Raw genomic sequence first — 15,220 nt, forward strand, 5'->3', positions numbered from 1 at the left:
TAAACACCTTTGCATTTTTAAGATCCTGGCGGCATTTTATCAGTAATTTAATTTCAGGATTGATACTAAATTTTAAAACCTCATTTGGTCTTAACTATCCATTAAGTTTATTTTCCTTAATCAACAGCAATTTCCTTAAGCTTATTTTTTTAAAAACTGAATTTCTTTCCAAAACACTATACTGCCTGCCCATCCCTGTTTTGTTAAGGGACATCTAAAAAAGCAAATACTACAACATAATTATTATGCATATTACAATTATGAGTATATGCAAATTAACACCATTAAACTATATGTTTTTAAATATCTGAATTAGTATTTAGGGTCAGTGCTTTCCTCTAAGGTGGGGGGGGGCTTTTGTTTTCACAAAATTGGTTTATGAATAACATTGTTTCACATAGCTGTCTAGTAGTTTATCTGGATTAAGTACATTACCAGTGAAATAAGCCCAGACTGATGAGGTTGCTTAGTGGCAGTAAGACTGTGGAGGGAAAGAAACAGCAATGTCAGTGCTGGTAACTTTAACCTTGAACACCGTGTGTCTTTAAATTTTTCCATCTGTATCCTATAGTGGCCAAGACTTCCATCTCTGTTGTGGATATACACATGCACAGGGTCTGTGGTTTTGAAGCAGCAAAGGATTACGTGTGGCAAATGACTCTAGGGTTTAGGAAAACCTTGGATGCACGTTCTGTGGTTCGGAGCCTCCACCAACAGTAGCCCCAAAGGGGAGCTCTACCATGCCTTCCACCCTGTTTGTGGACGGCAATGTTCCTGACAGAAGCTCACGGGTTAGACAGGACCCTGGAGGAACAGAAACACAGATTGGGAAACGTCCCAACTATAACAGCATATAGGTTCCTGGACAGGGAAGGAGCAAACATCACACATTTATTCCTTCCACACAAAATCCATTGGTGAGGATTGTTTAAAAATAAAAACAACAAAAACTTCCTTTCACTTTTATGAAAGAGAAAACCCTAGAAATTCAATGCAAAATGGGTTTCTAATTAAAATATACAGAAATCAGGAAATTTAATTTTTTGGATTGAGTGCCAATCATGTTTCATACATAACGCGTGCTAGAATTTCCTTGTGGCAAGCAGATTAATTGAAGACTGAGATCTGTGTGTATCACAACACAGTGTGGAAACCCCAGGTGTGGCTTCCCTTTCTTTTAGTCTTAGATTTGCAACACTATGGTAAATCTGGTTTCAGATCAGGCAAAGTGTGATCTGCTTGTAAATTTAAATGGTCTATTCTGCCTACATGCAACCCAGTCTGTAAGACTATGTTTTGAAAATTAAGAGGAAATTTTAAAAGAAAATAATTTGCCAGTGGCTTTCCCATCTTCTTCTGGCATCTTCTGTTTTTCTGCTGCACTGCCATTTATCCCTAAGCCTCAGCCCCACTGCTAACAGAGACTTTCTGTTTAAGACCCATCTGAAGACCAAGTTTCCTACTTTGAAACTAATGCTCACACACTTCTGCTCCAGTGAGAACAGCAGGAATTCAGAGAGAGCAAAAATTCTGTTGGGGAATGGGAAGTAAGATATACAGAAAACACAGATCTTTCCCCTCATCATCCCAAAGGTTGGGGCGGGGGGAGTCCATAACAATACATACAGTAAAGAGTAAAGAACCAGCTTAACAGTTAACCTATTAAATGGTCCTCTTCTAAAGGTTTAAAGAGAACCCCCCACCTTCTCATTTCAATTCTTGACTTGTAGAAAATGGATCTAAGTTGCTCTTCACTTATTCTCTGGAGAGTTCAAAGACTGAAGGCATTCTTTAGATTCAAGTAGCCTGCAACTAACATCAGTCCTTTGTGTAACCGAGGGGTGGTTCTCTCCTATCTCAGGAAAGAAAACAGAATTGGTGATTCTTAAGGAGGCAGTTGCAACCTCTGGACAGAGCTTCTAGAGGAGAAGCTTCCAAATTTCACCAGAAAAAAGTATCTGTAGAAGTAAGAGTTTCTGCTTCTGAACACGGGAGGAGGTAGTATGTGTTCTTGTAGGTGCTGAATGTGGAGAATGCATGTGTGTGTGGAGGTGGGATTGTGGTTGGGGCCTGATTGTATCTGCAGACTGTAACCTGCACAGGAGGTATTAGATCACTAAGAACATTTCCTGCAGGTTTCTGGCAGGTCTTGTCTACCTCCAGGCACCTTTTGCATGGCTTTGGAATTTCACATAAAGGCCCTTATTCTGCCCCACCTTCTGAAGTCACTCTTTTCTATAGAAGAGGAAAAATCTCCAACAGAGGAAGCCAACTTTTAAAGTACGTGAACAATCCCCACCACCTTGTAGACCTGAAGAGAATTCAGCAAATTTAGAAAGAATTCCTGCTTTCTAAACATACCACCCACTGCAGTAAGGGTGGGCAAAGAGCAGGTAAAATAAAGGCAAAGGAAATACAACCTTAAAACAGAAAAGAACAATAAGTATTGCTCTACTGGCTCCTTATCCTGCTCCTTCCCTCCCCTGCTTCTGAGAATAAGCCACCAGAGTCCTCTAGAACACTCTGAGTTTCCGCTCTTAAACGGCCCTTTTTCCAGGGAGGAACAAGGCCTGTTTTCTGATCTGGAGCCTTAGATGCTCTGTTATTGCAACTTAATTTTGTCGTTGCTTCTTTTCAAAGATTATTTGGAATGAATTGTTTCTTTTGTTTACTATCTAACAAACGACCTCTGCTAATCTTATATTTTATCTCCCTAACATATGGAAACGCTATTTATTCTAGCCAATCACAATAAAGTAAAGAAAACCCCATTTTATGGAAAAATATATATCACTAGTCTGTTGATCATTAAAGATATGATTACCAGTGAAAACCCTCTGAAGGTGGCACATTTATGCTTCCAGGAACAGATGGGGACACGCATTTTCCTTGCAAATACTTTTGAAATTGCTCTACTGGTAGCAGTATAAAAATGATATACAGATGCCAGGGCTGGCATGGCCAGGATGAGCGCGCCAGATTTACACAGTAAAGCCTTCACACCCTGGCTGTCAGTTTTGATTGATCTCTACTATACCTCAGGAACTTGTTGACTAGGTAGGGAAACAGTGCAAATAATTCACTGCAGCAAGTCAGATAATTCACACAACCAATCGGTCTGTTTCACTTTCTGGCTGTGACATATGAGCCTTCCCTACAAAGATGCATCATTTTCCAGCTTGAGCAATATTCAATGCCAGGGAAGAAAAGGTATTAAAGCCACAGAAAAGGAGGGGGACTATCGCAGGACCAGAAGTTGTTTTGGTAATGGAGGCCAGATCCTGCTCTACTCTAAGTCCTACTAGAGCGTTCAGGCTCAATTGTCATTATCATATTGATTAAAAAAGAAGTTCATCATAGTGCAATTTTAGGTTTAACGCCAACGGATTGGGAAAGAGCAAAGAATTATCCCACAAAAGCACAACATTCTTACCGCAGGGACGTTTCCCTGTTCCAGTTCATTGATGGAGTTGATTAAGTTTAAATGAAGCAGACACTGGATAAAAGTAAGGGTATTGACCACTGGGCATCGCGATCCGTGCTTGAAAGGACCTGATACATGCAGAAAAGCAAGATTTGCTAAATGCTCTAATCTTCAATCAAATCTTACATCAATACAGACAAAGTTTGGTAATGAGAGATTCAATGAAGCATGTGGGAGAAAGAATTAATCCTCTTGGTCTAAACTGGCTTCAACTTTGAAGCTTGCTCCGAAGGAAAGATAGTTATCTAAATGCTAAATAAGAAACTTATTGTACTTTTCATGGCATGCTAATCTTTTGTCTATTTCATCTCTATTATGTGTATGCTCCTAGATTGCAGTTGTCATGGTGATTATATCAAGCCACGCTTGGGGATGGAGGTGAGGAGCCAGGCACCGAGGTGGAAAAGACCCCCGCGAAATCCACAGTAAGGAAGAATAAATAAATAGAGGGGGAAAGAGAAGTAGGTGGGCACTAGACACCTCATGCCTCCTGAGGCTCCTTCCAGCCAGGCTCTAGCCCTAATCCCTCCTAGCCTAAGAGGCTTGGGTTTTCCTGCACCTTTCCAGGCGTGGTCCCCTCAGCTGGGCATGCAGTGTTTGGAAATGGTAGTGGGGAAGGGGTCAGGCATATTTCCTACCTCAAAAACCTTTCTCCTTCAAGGTTCCTAGCTTTTAGTACAGAGACTCCTCCCTCTCCTCACTGCATACCCTTCCCCCAAGCACTGCAACCAAACTGGTAGAAAAGGCCACTGAAGAGGGAAGGGGGAGAGGCAAAGGCTCGGACACTGGCAGTCGGCCTTGTATGACTGTGCCTGGAGGGCAGTAAGTTGAGTGGTAAGATCCTGACCGCTGGAGAGGAATGCAAACTGAGAGGAGAGGCCCACGGAGTCCGGGGTGGGAGCCTACAGGGTCACAGGAGCCCTAGAGACCAAAAGTGACCCTGGGCCCTTTATGTGTTTTACAAAAGTTGCCAAATTAAGATGGGATTATAACTGCTCGAATCCTTGTCGGTGCTGAAAGGTTGGGAGCCTCAAATATGCCCTGGCAGTGTTGATGAAAAGCTTAACAAGTAATAAAAAGGAGAAAAGAGCAAGGAAAGTAACATGTATAACTCTTATTAAAGAGAAGAGCCACGGAGAGGTTGTGAACTTGAATCACTGTTTGAACTTTAATTTGTTCATTAACAGGATTTGCCCCTCACTGCGAATGTTATTACTTCCCTTTGCCTCTCAGCAACAACTCTGGGCATAATGAAAGAGTCTGGCAAAAAGTTAAATGCTTGGTAATTAATTCATTTAATTGAAAAAAGGGGTAAGAGAGAGGGTCCCACTGCAGGAGCAGAAGGCTGAGGAGGGAGGATAAGGCCGAAGTCTGCACTGAGGCCCTCTCTAAGACCCAATGCCTGTCACCCAGAGGGAGGGGAGGTTTGGTATCTGATGGGGGTCTTTCAGCAAAATTAATGCCAGCAGCATCCTAAAGACTCTCTGCCCAATGTCACTTGCACCAGGTTCAAACCCTCTGGCCAGGGCTTCAGCCAGTAGCTACTTTGGATGGTCAGTTTGGGTGGCGTGGATACCAGAAATCCAAAAATGATATATATTTAGAAAACCTTTCATTAAAAAGTGGGTAGATGTCTTTTACTTTCTCCCCTTCCTTCCCTTAGAGCAGGTTTCTTTCGCAGTCTTCTGTTTCCAGGCTAGAGTGAAAAGGAGTGTCAGGAGCCGGATATAATCTGCATGTTTGCATCTTAATCAGCCTTATAATATCATGCTTTCTCCCCCACCATCCTCATCCCAGCAGATGATTTACATAAACTCAGGAGATGAGAAGTGAAATACAGTCTTTGCCCGGGCTCAGAGGAGACAGAACTAAGTAAGCTGTCTTGCTTTGCCTCTAACCTCACAAGGCCTGCCTTTTTCTTTGTCACTTATCTCCTTCCTGTGTTTGTCAGGCACTGTGCACAATCCCTTTGCATGCACATCCTCCTTCCAAAGGAAGCAATGGCTTCGCTGCAATTAACTACTGTGACGCCCAAGAGCTATTAGCTCCAGGTTGCACTTGCAGCCAAATGAAAAAACACCAAAATTCAGAAAATCAGTGGTAGGCCAGTTATCCTTTCCTTCTTAGTATGCTTAAGGCCTACCACTGAACAATAGGCAGTTGCAATTTCCTCACATTTTAAAAACTGTTGTCTACATAATCAGTGTGATTTTCTTTAGAAATACAAGTACCTACCATATATTCTCCCACTATAAAACTACCATGGACAGAAAAAAAAGAGGTAAGGAGAAAATGAGAGACAATATAAATGAATTCGCTAGTATCCATGACTATTTCCTAGGTTTGTGTTGTTAATTAAATCACTTCTAAACCTCAGAGACAAGACAGAAGTTCCTCATTGAAATCACAGTGTCATCAAATAAAGTTATCAAAATTACCATTTTGCTGGCAGCATCCTCGCCATTTAACCCAATGCCACTTGGCACCTCCATCCTAACCTCAAATTCCATATAGCTATAATTGATCTGTGCTTGTGCCTTCCTGAAAGCTAGTGATAGGTACACATCCATCTGCATCAACAGGAAAGGGAAAGGAGCTATTTAAAAGGGCTACCTTATAAGCTGGAGCAAGTTCTAGGTTTATTTAGCATTAAAGTTACTGCCCACTTTTTATAGTCCTGGGATATTGAGTGAGTTCTATTTTCCAAAGTTGTGGATCTATAGTATAGCCATTTTATTCTGGATAACTGACACTAAATATTAGGAGTCTTTGAAGAAATCAAATCAAAACAAAACAGAGTTTCCCTCATACCACACTGCTAAGTCCTAAGGTCCTCTTATGAAAGAAACTTTAAAGAGACCACATGAGCCAGGTCTGGTAACTCTGCCACTATCCTAATCTAGATCCCTTTACCTTCCTAGTGCTTTAGTAAGTTTCTTCCTCCAAAACAGCCTTCACTGTGCCTTGAGATCAACTATCCTAAACCTCCATTTTATTGAAAAAACTTGATAGCTCTGATAGCCTGCAACAGGTCCAGCTCTTTAAATTACCATTAAGCCTCCTCTCTACCCTGCCCATAACTGTCCATTTCCTGTTTGTTTTCCACTATTAACTTACACAAGACAAGACAGCTCTTCAAGCAGACAACTCTCCCACTCTACCCTGAAAACACTGCATGAATTATCTACATGTTTTTGAACACTTGTGAGATGCCAGGCAACATGTTAGGCATTGAAAACATCTCATTTAATTTCTTCAGTTATATGAGATATGATCTTACCCATTTTAAGACTGAGGAAACCGAGACTAAAGAAGTGAAGGTACTTGTTCAACCAAGACCCCACAGCAGAGACAGGATCTTATGCTTATCTGTCCATCTCAAATGCTGGTTTACTTTCCACTCTGGCACACTCTCACCCTTGCTGTGTGTGTGTTCTAATCACTCCTTATCTTTGCCATCTGGAACGCCTTCTGAACTCTACTGTACATATCTGAATCCCACCCAGTTTACAAATCCCAGAGAGAAATTCCCACCTCTATCCTGAAACCTTTCATCCCAGTCCTTGGCAGAGTACTGAACTCCTCATTATCTGCGCTCTTGCTTGGCACTCCTGTTCTCTGCTCTGAACTGTCATGTCAGTTGTCTTTTATTCAGTTCCTTCCAGCTACACTGTTAGTTCCCTGAAGATGGGGAATTTGCCTTATTTTTCTTATATTACTCCTTCACTCTCCAGAGCCTAATAATATAGTTCCCATTGTTGAACACATACTTCATGCACAACAATCCTTATTAGTAGATTTCATTACTATTGTCATTTTGTAAATAAAGAAGCTGAGGTTCAGAGAAGAGAAAGTTGCCCAAACCACTCAGCAAGTAGGTAGCAGATCTGATATTAACACACGCTGTCTGAATAGAATGCCCCCTTTTCCTTGGTCAGTACATGGTACTGGCTCAAAGTACATTTTGCCTCACACAGTGTGAATTTATGAAGTGTCACTGTATGAAGGACACTCAACAAACCTCCAGAAAATATCCCTCTAACCCTAACTTTGAACAAAGGACACTGTTTCTACTCTTTTGTAGGGTAGATCCTGAAACCCAACAGAAGAAAGGATGAGCGTACACCAGGCCATAACATCCCAGGTCACCCCGTCCGTTACTCCGTCCTCTCTAGGAGTCATGCCCGTGTTGGTGGGAACCAGTGATGCTGTCTGCATCTGTACCGGTGTTTCTGTGAGACAGAGCAGGCAAACTACCCTTCCCATCGCAGCCTCTACACCCTTTAAATACACAGAGGAAAGTAGGAGAAAATGAAAGACACAAGTGTTAATGTTTTTTAATTGGTCCTCAAAGGGGGTTGCAGGAAGGTCTTACTCTCTCTGCATCAAGGAAAAAAATGGGTTGCCAGCTGTGGGAAGAATAACAATTGCAAAAAGTATCCATAGCTGACCAATTAAACCAGTATGTGGAACTCCAGCCAGCTTCTTGCTCTCCTCTAAAATAGGAAAATGTCAATGGAACTAATACATCTCTAAGAAAATTAATAACTTCTGAGAATATGAGTATCAAGGCCTGGAAGTCAGACTAATTTTCCCCACGTAGAGACTGTCCCTTCAGCACCAGTGCTGAAGATCTGGACTTGATAGAATCAAGGAAGCTGGCAGGTTTCTTTACACCCAGCAGGTTTTTAGGAAATGTTAAAAAAAAAAATCTCTTGCAGTGGCATCAGGGTACTTCTTATGAATTTGAGGAAAGAGAAATAATGAGTAATTATTCACTTGTCTCCAATTATCCATGCCAAAACTAGTCTATTCTTTCAAGCTCCCAAAGGGAGTTTCCATCTTCTTTTATATTTTGGCTTAAATATCTAGACAGCTCAAGGACTATCTATGGCTCTTCACCTACAAAATGTGTTATGGCACACAAAATCCTGCACATGCACGGCACTTAATAAATCAAACCTGTCCACTTACTTCATCTCTTTTTTTAAAAATAGGGAATGGTTTGCAATTTTATTGTATTTTTTAAGTTCTTATTTATTTATTTTTAGAGAGAGTAGAAGGGAGGGAGAAAGAGAGGGAAACATCATTGTGTGGTTGCTTCGTGAGCCTCCCCTAGTGGGGACCTGCCCCACAACCCAGGCTTGTGCCCTGACTAGGAATGCAACTGGCGACCCTTTGTTTCACAGGCCAGCACTCAATGCACTGAGCCACACCAGCTAGGGCTACTTATTCTTAAATGAGGCTTAAAACTACCCTTTGACATGACCCACTTGGGTGTTACTATTATACACATTTTGCCTATGCGGAAACCTAAAATTTGCCTCATGTAACATAATTGGTACAAGGTAAATCTAGTCCCCACTCCTGGTCCAGGATTCTTTTTACCACTGATACTTCCCAATTCTCAAGGCGATTTCTCCTGTTTTCTATATTCTGGATCTTCATATCAATTTTGTAAGTCTAAAAACAGGAACCTCTCTATCTGAAAGAGATGGGCTTCAAGCTACACTAATCTGACTTCTACTACAACTAATTGGGCCATGTTAAGAATTTTCCACCCCAATCCTGAAGCTATAAGCACTATATAAAAAATTTAATATTTGGATTCAAATGAAAAATATTTGGATGGTACTTAAGTCTATAGAAGATGAGCAGGCATGACAGTTAGGCTATCCAGTTCCAAAGAAAGGCTACCATCACTGTCACTTGTTTTTTCCCCACCATTACCATTATCTATTGAGGGTTTGTTGGGTACCTGATATTCCCTTGTACTTGTAACATAAAATTTTGGAGCTGTTTTGTCTACCTAATGGACAAACAGTTCAGGGTCTTTCCCTAGAAAAGATCTGGCGTTGGATCTGTCCACCTTGTTCAATGACCCTTTAGTTAGATGTGTAAACCTGGTAACCAGGGGCCAGCAGGTCCCCTTCCCTAATTTCTGGGCAATAACCAAGCTCATCAAAGCAGGCAGAACTGAAGGTTCCAGGTCTAATAAATGGTCAAAATAAGGACTCAAACTTGGTTAATTTCCATCCAAACTCTGGGGTAAAAGACAGGAAGGTATTTATTGCTTTGGGTCTGTTGCCCTATTTCTTTGTCTGCAGGCTGACCTTCCCTTTGTAAGTGCATCAGTATTTGCAACATTCAGTTCAAGCAAGGTCTTTCATCTTTGTCTCCTGGCCTTGATCTCTCCTGATCATTATGGTCTGGATCTCTGCTAATCACTAATGATCCCAAGGCTCTCTGCACAATCCTAAAGATATGAGACCTGAATTCTTAGAAAAATTCCTACTCAGCTAATTACATTCTTTCTGCTTTTCTTGGTTCTCCTTGTAGTCTTAGCTGGAGTTGAATTTGAATTCTTTCTAAACACTGTAAATTGTGTGCTGGTGGTTTCTGGAAAGCTTTTGTAAACTCTTCCTTCAAATGAATCCAACTAATTATGATTCAAAAGCCCCAGGACCTACCTTTCTCCCTCTCCTGCTCTCTCTTTTCCTTGAGTGTCTTTCTATCTCCTCTCCCATATTCTAGTCTTGAATATAGTAAAAGTTTAGGTTGACTGGGTGAGGAGTTTCATGATTTGTATTTTGAATAGTAGGTAGCATATTGTTAATTTACAGAAGTACACACTGGTTCTACCACATATCTGCTTTAGGGTCGATATTTACAACCAAATACTAAAAATGGCAGGTGTTTCAAGCTACAGGTTACACTCATCTACAGTCTAAGGATTACTGAATTTTTTGGTAGTAGCCAAATGCTTTGCTCACTAAGTAAAATACAGGTTAAGCCTGATTTCTTAATTGAGTATGATTCTCTTATATTTCAAAGAATATGGAGCACTAATTCTCTGGAACTACATGCAGGGGTGTCCAAACTCTCTGCATGTCTGGACTTCACTGGGAGAAGAATAGCTGTCTTGGGCCACACATTAAATACATTGCAACATGTAATCACAAAAAAAATCTCATAATGGTTTAAGTAAATTTATGATTTTGTGTTGGATCACATTCATAGCCATCCTTAGCTGCATGTAGCATGCAGCCTGAAGACTGCAGGCTGGACACACCTGAATCCTGATTTAAGCCCACGACAGCTTGAATTTTTCCTACCCAATTCCATATTTACAACTTAGCTTGTAATCACAGTAGAAAGTCAAACTCTCATAAAATCAAGATTAATAAAATTACTGACAACATAACTTTCTGAAGTAAACTATCTCTATAGTGCATACTAATGTACTATACAAAGATATGACTATATAAATTAATAATTCATTGATGATCAAAGAATGTATAACTTCAAATGAGTACTTTTCTTAAAGCTGTCCATTGGTAGCTTTATTCCAGTGGTACTGCCATTAATCAAACTGTTTGTATAATGACTTTAGTTTAAAAGCTACTCAAGAAGGTCATCTAATTGTCTTTCTGATTGTTTTGACCCCAAATTATATTACCCTGCATTGATCACCCACCTTATGCCTCAGGGCCCTGAAGTTCTTTAAAGGAAGACGACTTACCATCTACAAGGCTTTTTAACAAGTTGTGCTGTGTGTTCTGAAAACTACCCAAAGAAGAACTCAAAAATAGTTTTGAGCAATAGCAGCAATAGAAGCATCATGCAGTAAGTGACAGCCTTACAAGATGATGCATTGGATAAGGACACACTGAAATGTATGTGTAAGTTCTGGTATAGTTGTTAAAATATAGTTATTAAAATGGGTAAGTTCTGTTATAGTTGACTATTAGTTATAGTTATATCTTGGTTATATAGTTTCAGCCCTATAGCACAATATGATGGTTAAGAATAAAATTATTAACATCTTGGCTTCTGTTATTATACTTCACAAAATTTTATATTCTTTAGGTACATCTTATAGACTTCAAACAAAAAAAAGTCTTAATTCAAGGATCTTGGCATTGTTGTGAATGATTTCAAGCATTTTCCCAGAAGAAATTAAAACTAAAAATAATTGAGATAAACATGAAATATGTTCTTCTGTTTTCATTAAAACAATGAACTTTAACCAGGTGTACCTGTAACTAACTACTTGAGATGTTTGTTTGCTTGATTTAATTGTAGGCAATTCTTACTTCAGGATGAGGGTTGAAAAGAATACGTAGTTTTGATTTTAACTAAAAATATAGTGTTTTCACTCACATAAAACCAGAGTCCAGCACACCATGTAAAGAGTAAAACCTTTTAAGGAAAATTTTACATTCTAACATAATTAAAAGAATGTCATAAATTGCTTCAATCATGCAAGTCCTCTAAAGCTTTGCTTTAAAAGTTTTAAGGGGGTGGGGTGGGGAACACGGTACTGTAAGTAGTGCACAGGGTGGAGGAAACTTCCTGGCTTCCAATTAATTTTCTTCCCTTGACTCACTATTGAGGAGCAGCCAATACAACTTTCCATTTGTATAAATGAAAGGCCACAGTTTTTAACTCTTTCATAGTAATATTTCTTGAGTTCCTTGTTTTAGTTACATTCTAACAATTATTTATCTAATGCCTATAGGGATCATGTTCAATGTCAAAGTGGAGTACCCAAATAGGTCATGAATAAGTACTTATTGAATTAATGAATGAAGGAAAAGAAAACCATATGTTGGCTAACACATATGGAGTCCATTGTAAAATTAACTCCCAAGGGATTTGGTCTATGTAAATATAACTTCTAACTATTATACAATATTAAGTCTAAAGCATGTGCTAAGATTTGGATTACTTTAGATTTCAGAATTCATTCATTAGGGCCCAACCCATACTTCTGAATCTAATCACTTCTGAACATAATCAAGTGACTCCTGATACAATTAGTCCTTAATACCCTTAATAATTATTAAGACTGGAGTTTTACAGAAAATTTAACTGACTTTCATCCCTGAGATAAACTGATCTTTACATACATCCAGCACTTGTGCTAAAAGTGTATGGTCTCTCATTTAAAGTAGCAAACATACCTCTATCCCTCTATCTCGCACTTTTCCAGTTGTTTCAGTTTTAGAAGATGTTTGGTTTCATAAATAGAACTCTCTCACTGACTACTATGGACTGTTTGATAGGTCACATAACATTTCTGTTCCTCAGTTTGTACGACAGAACATGAATGAGACAAAACCCACCTCCTTCCTATGGGGACTTTTTTGAATACCGATAAATACCTATGAAATGATAAATGCTACTACCACTTTCAGCATTTTGAAAGATGTCAACCTAGCACAAAATATTTTTGGTGTGTGAATTAAAAATGCCTCTTACGGAAGGTCTTAGATGTTTCCTTCTAAGATAGCATGTCAAGAACTGGCTTATATATCATCCGTCCTCCAGAACGCACTGACATCCCGCTTCACAATCATTCGGTATGATGACTGCTGTCAAAATCGCCTGCGTGGAAAATCCATGCCCTAGATGGACACGATGTATCAGCGTGACAGAGGGCTCAGACACTCACACCGCGTAAGCCTGACTTTGAGCACAGGGGATAGGAGGGCATGCACGTGTGAGCGGAACCTTCTCAGGCTCTAACGTAGGGAGAGAATGAAAGATGCCGGAGGTCCCACGGGGCGCGGGGGCAGGAGGAGGCCAGACAGGCAACCGCCGAGACAAAAGCAGGAAAAAAGTGTGTATGTGTATACACACGCACACATATTCATGTTCCGACTCGAATCCCATCTAGGAATAGACCTTTGGGTCTCTTTTTCCCGTGAACACCACAGAACGGCACCCATTTTGCTGGAAAATGAGACGGCGGCGAGGGGCTGGAGGGGCGACCGCCCGAGACCGGCCCGGGGAACAAACCGGACTGAGGGGCGGGGCGGGCTGGTTCCCCGGGCTCCGCCTGCGAAGCGCTCCCGGCCCCGGAGCGTCGTTCCGGTCGGCGCAGTCAGGCAGCCGCACTCCCCGTGTTCCACTCGCGTGACCCGCCGCCCCGGAGACCCGGCGCCTGGGCGACTCCCGCCGCGGCGCCGCCCCGCCCGCCCTCTCCGCGCCCTCTCCCGGGGTTGGCGGTGGGCGAAGCTCGGCCCCAGGCCGTCTCCACGAGCCTCCGCCCCCTTACGGCGTGAGAACAGGAGGTCCTCGAACCGTGGGCCCCGACCGCACACAAACCCCTAACGGGCCCGCGGCGCCCCACGCCTCACTTTCCTCGCTCCCGCTGCTTCCAGGGCAGCGCGCCCGGCTCCCCGTCCGCTCCCCGGGGAAGCCCCGCTGAGCGGCGGTCTCAAGGGGGGGAGGCGAGATCCCGCGCACGCGAGCACCTCCGGCCCTGAGCAGGGCTCCGCGCCACTGGGAGACTCTCACCTCAAATGAACGGGCGCTGCCACCTGCGAGGGGAGGAGAGAAGGTGGGGGATACTCACACTGGGCCCGGCCGCGCGGGGACCTCGCTGGGAAGGACGCGCGGTCTCGCACGGGGAAGCGGAGCCCCAGCGGGTAGCGCCCAAGCCGCCGCCTCGGAAGGGAGGCCTCTACCGTCCGGCCGAGGACCTGCAGCCCCAGCGCCAGTTGCCGGTGGCCCCGCCCCAGGCCCCGCCCCTCGGCCCTCGGCCCGCCCCCTCGGCCCCGCCCTCCGGCCTCCTTTTCTCCTGCCTGCTCCCTCCCCTCCTCTCTGCCCGCGGGGTGCAATAGCCTCTCTTCGAGACAAACTCCGAGCGACGAGGAGATCCTTCCACCAGAATGAGCTGTGATATACTTTTGACGGCTATAATTTATTCCAAATCATCCTTGGACTGAAACGATCAATTAGCAGCCCGAAACGCACTGTGAAGTAAATTGTCACACTCTCTATTACAGGATGGTTATCATATATTTATAAGGTGTGTTTTCTGCAATCAGAACCAACAAGGTGTTGAGTGATCAGTCATAAATGCGCTTCCTCAAAAAGTGCGAGAGAACAGCTACAGCATTGTGTGCCAGGGGAAAAAAAATCCCTATGACAGTTATTGCTTCTCCCACCCTCTGGACAAGGGAGATATTTCCAGCTCTACAACTGTCTTGGACTCTCATATGACCCCACAAGCAGCGTACCTATGAACAGGGAGACAGACTAGCAGCCCCAGGAGGAGAGATTTACCTATTTTGTAAATACCAATCAAGCATGAGGATCACTCATTTTGTCTATTTTCATTCCTATCCTGGAAAATAATATCTTACTCTTTGATTCTAAGCTTCTAGTTAAATATTTGCATTCTATACTCAATCTGGAATTTCTTTTCTTCTTGGGTCTCAGGGTGTTGCCCTTCTCTCTCTGCTATTTAGGTGTTATGTACTGATCTGTAGAAATTATGCCAGGGTCATAAAAAGTTTACCCACAGAGAGAACTGTGCATTCTGAGTTGGAATCTCTGCCAGAATGCTTCTGTCTTTCATAAATGAGATGGCACCAAGTTTTGAGAAAGTCCTTAGAAATTCTCTCTCAGTCTGGGCTGTCTTGACTGCCCAAGCTATGGAGACATTGTTATATTCCTTATAGTCATCCTCAATGGTCATGAATATATATCCAGAACTTCTGAGTTTCCCCTAAAAAACTATCATTACATCGTCATCCACTAGCCACCTATAAATCATTTTTAGATAGGTCATCATATTCCTTTTGCCTGAAAAGTATGGCTCTAGAGCCCAGCCTACTGATTATTGATTGTGAGAAAAGTTTAACAGCCAGAAGTTTGCCTCTATGGACAACAAAGTGATATTTATGGAAAGTGAATCACAAGATGTGTGTGCGTGGGAGGGGA

At 42.2% G+C, this 15,220-nt stretch overlaps 1 long non-coding RNA gene across 1 annotated transcript in view; it reads right to left on the reverse strand.

The window, feature by feature from the left end:
* Positions 1-13,947, reverse strand: part of LOC119056090 (uncharacterized) — a 19,037-nt gene extending 5,090 nt beyond the window's left edge. Inside the window, exon 1 of the long non-coding RNA XR_005083820.2 lies at positions 13,848-13,947. This is a non-coding gene — a long non-coding RNA (uncharacterized LOC119056090). The remainder of the gene's footprint in view (positions 1-13,847) is intronic.
* Between the last annotated feature and the right edge of the window lie 1,273 nt (positions 13,948-15,220).

Source organism: Artibeus jamaicensis, unplaced genomic scaffold, assembly GCF_021234435.1.
Source record: "Artibeus jamaicensis isolate MK-2021 breed Jamaican fruit bat unplaced genomic scaffold, CSHL_Jam_final scaffold_1019, whole genome shotgun sequence".
Classification (NCBI taxonomy): domain Eukaryota; kingdom Metazoa; phylum Chordata; class Mammalia; order Chiroptera; family Phyllostomidae; genus Artibeus; species Artibeus jamaicensis.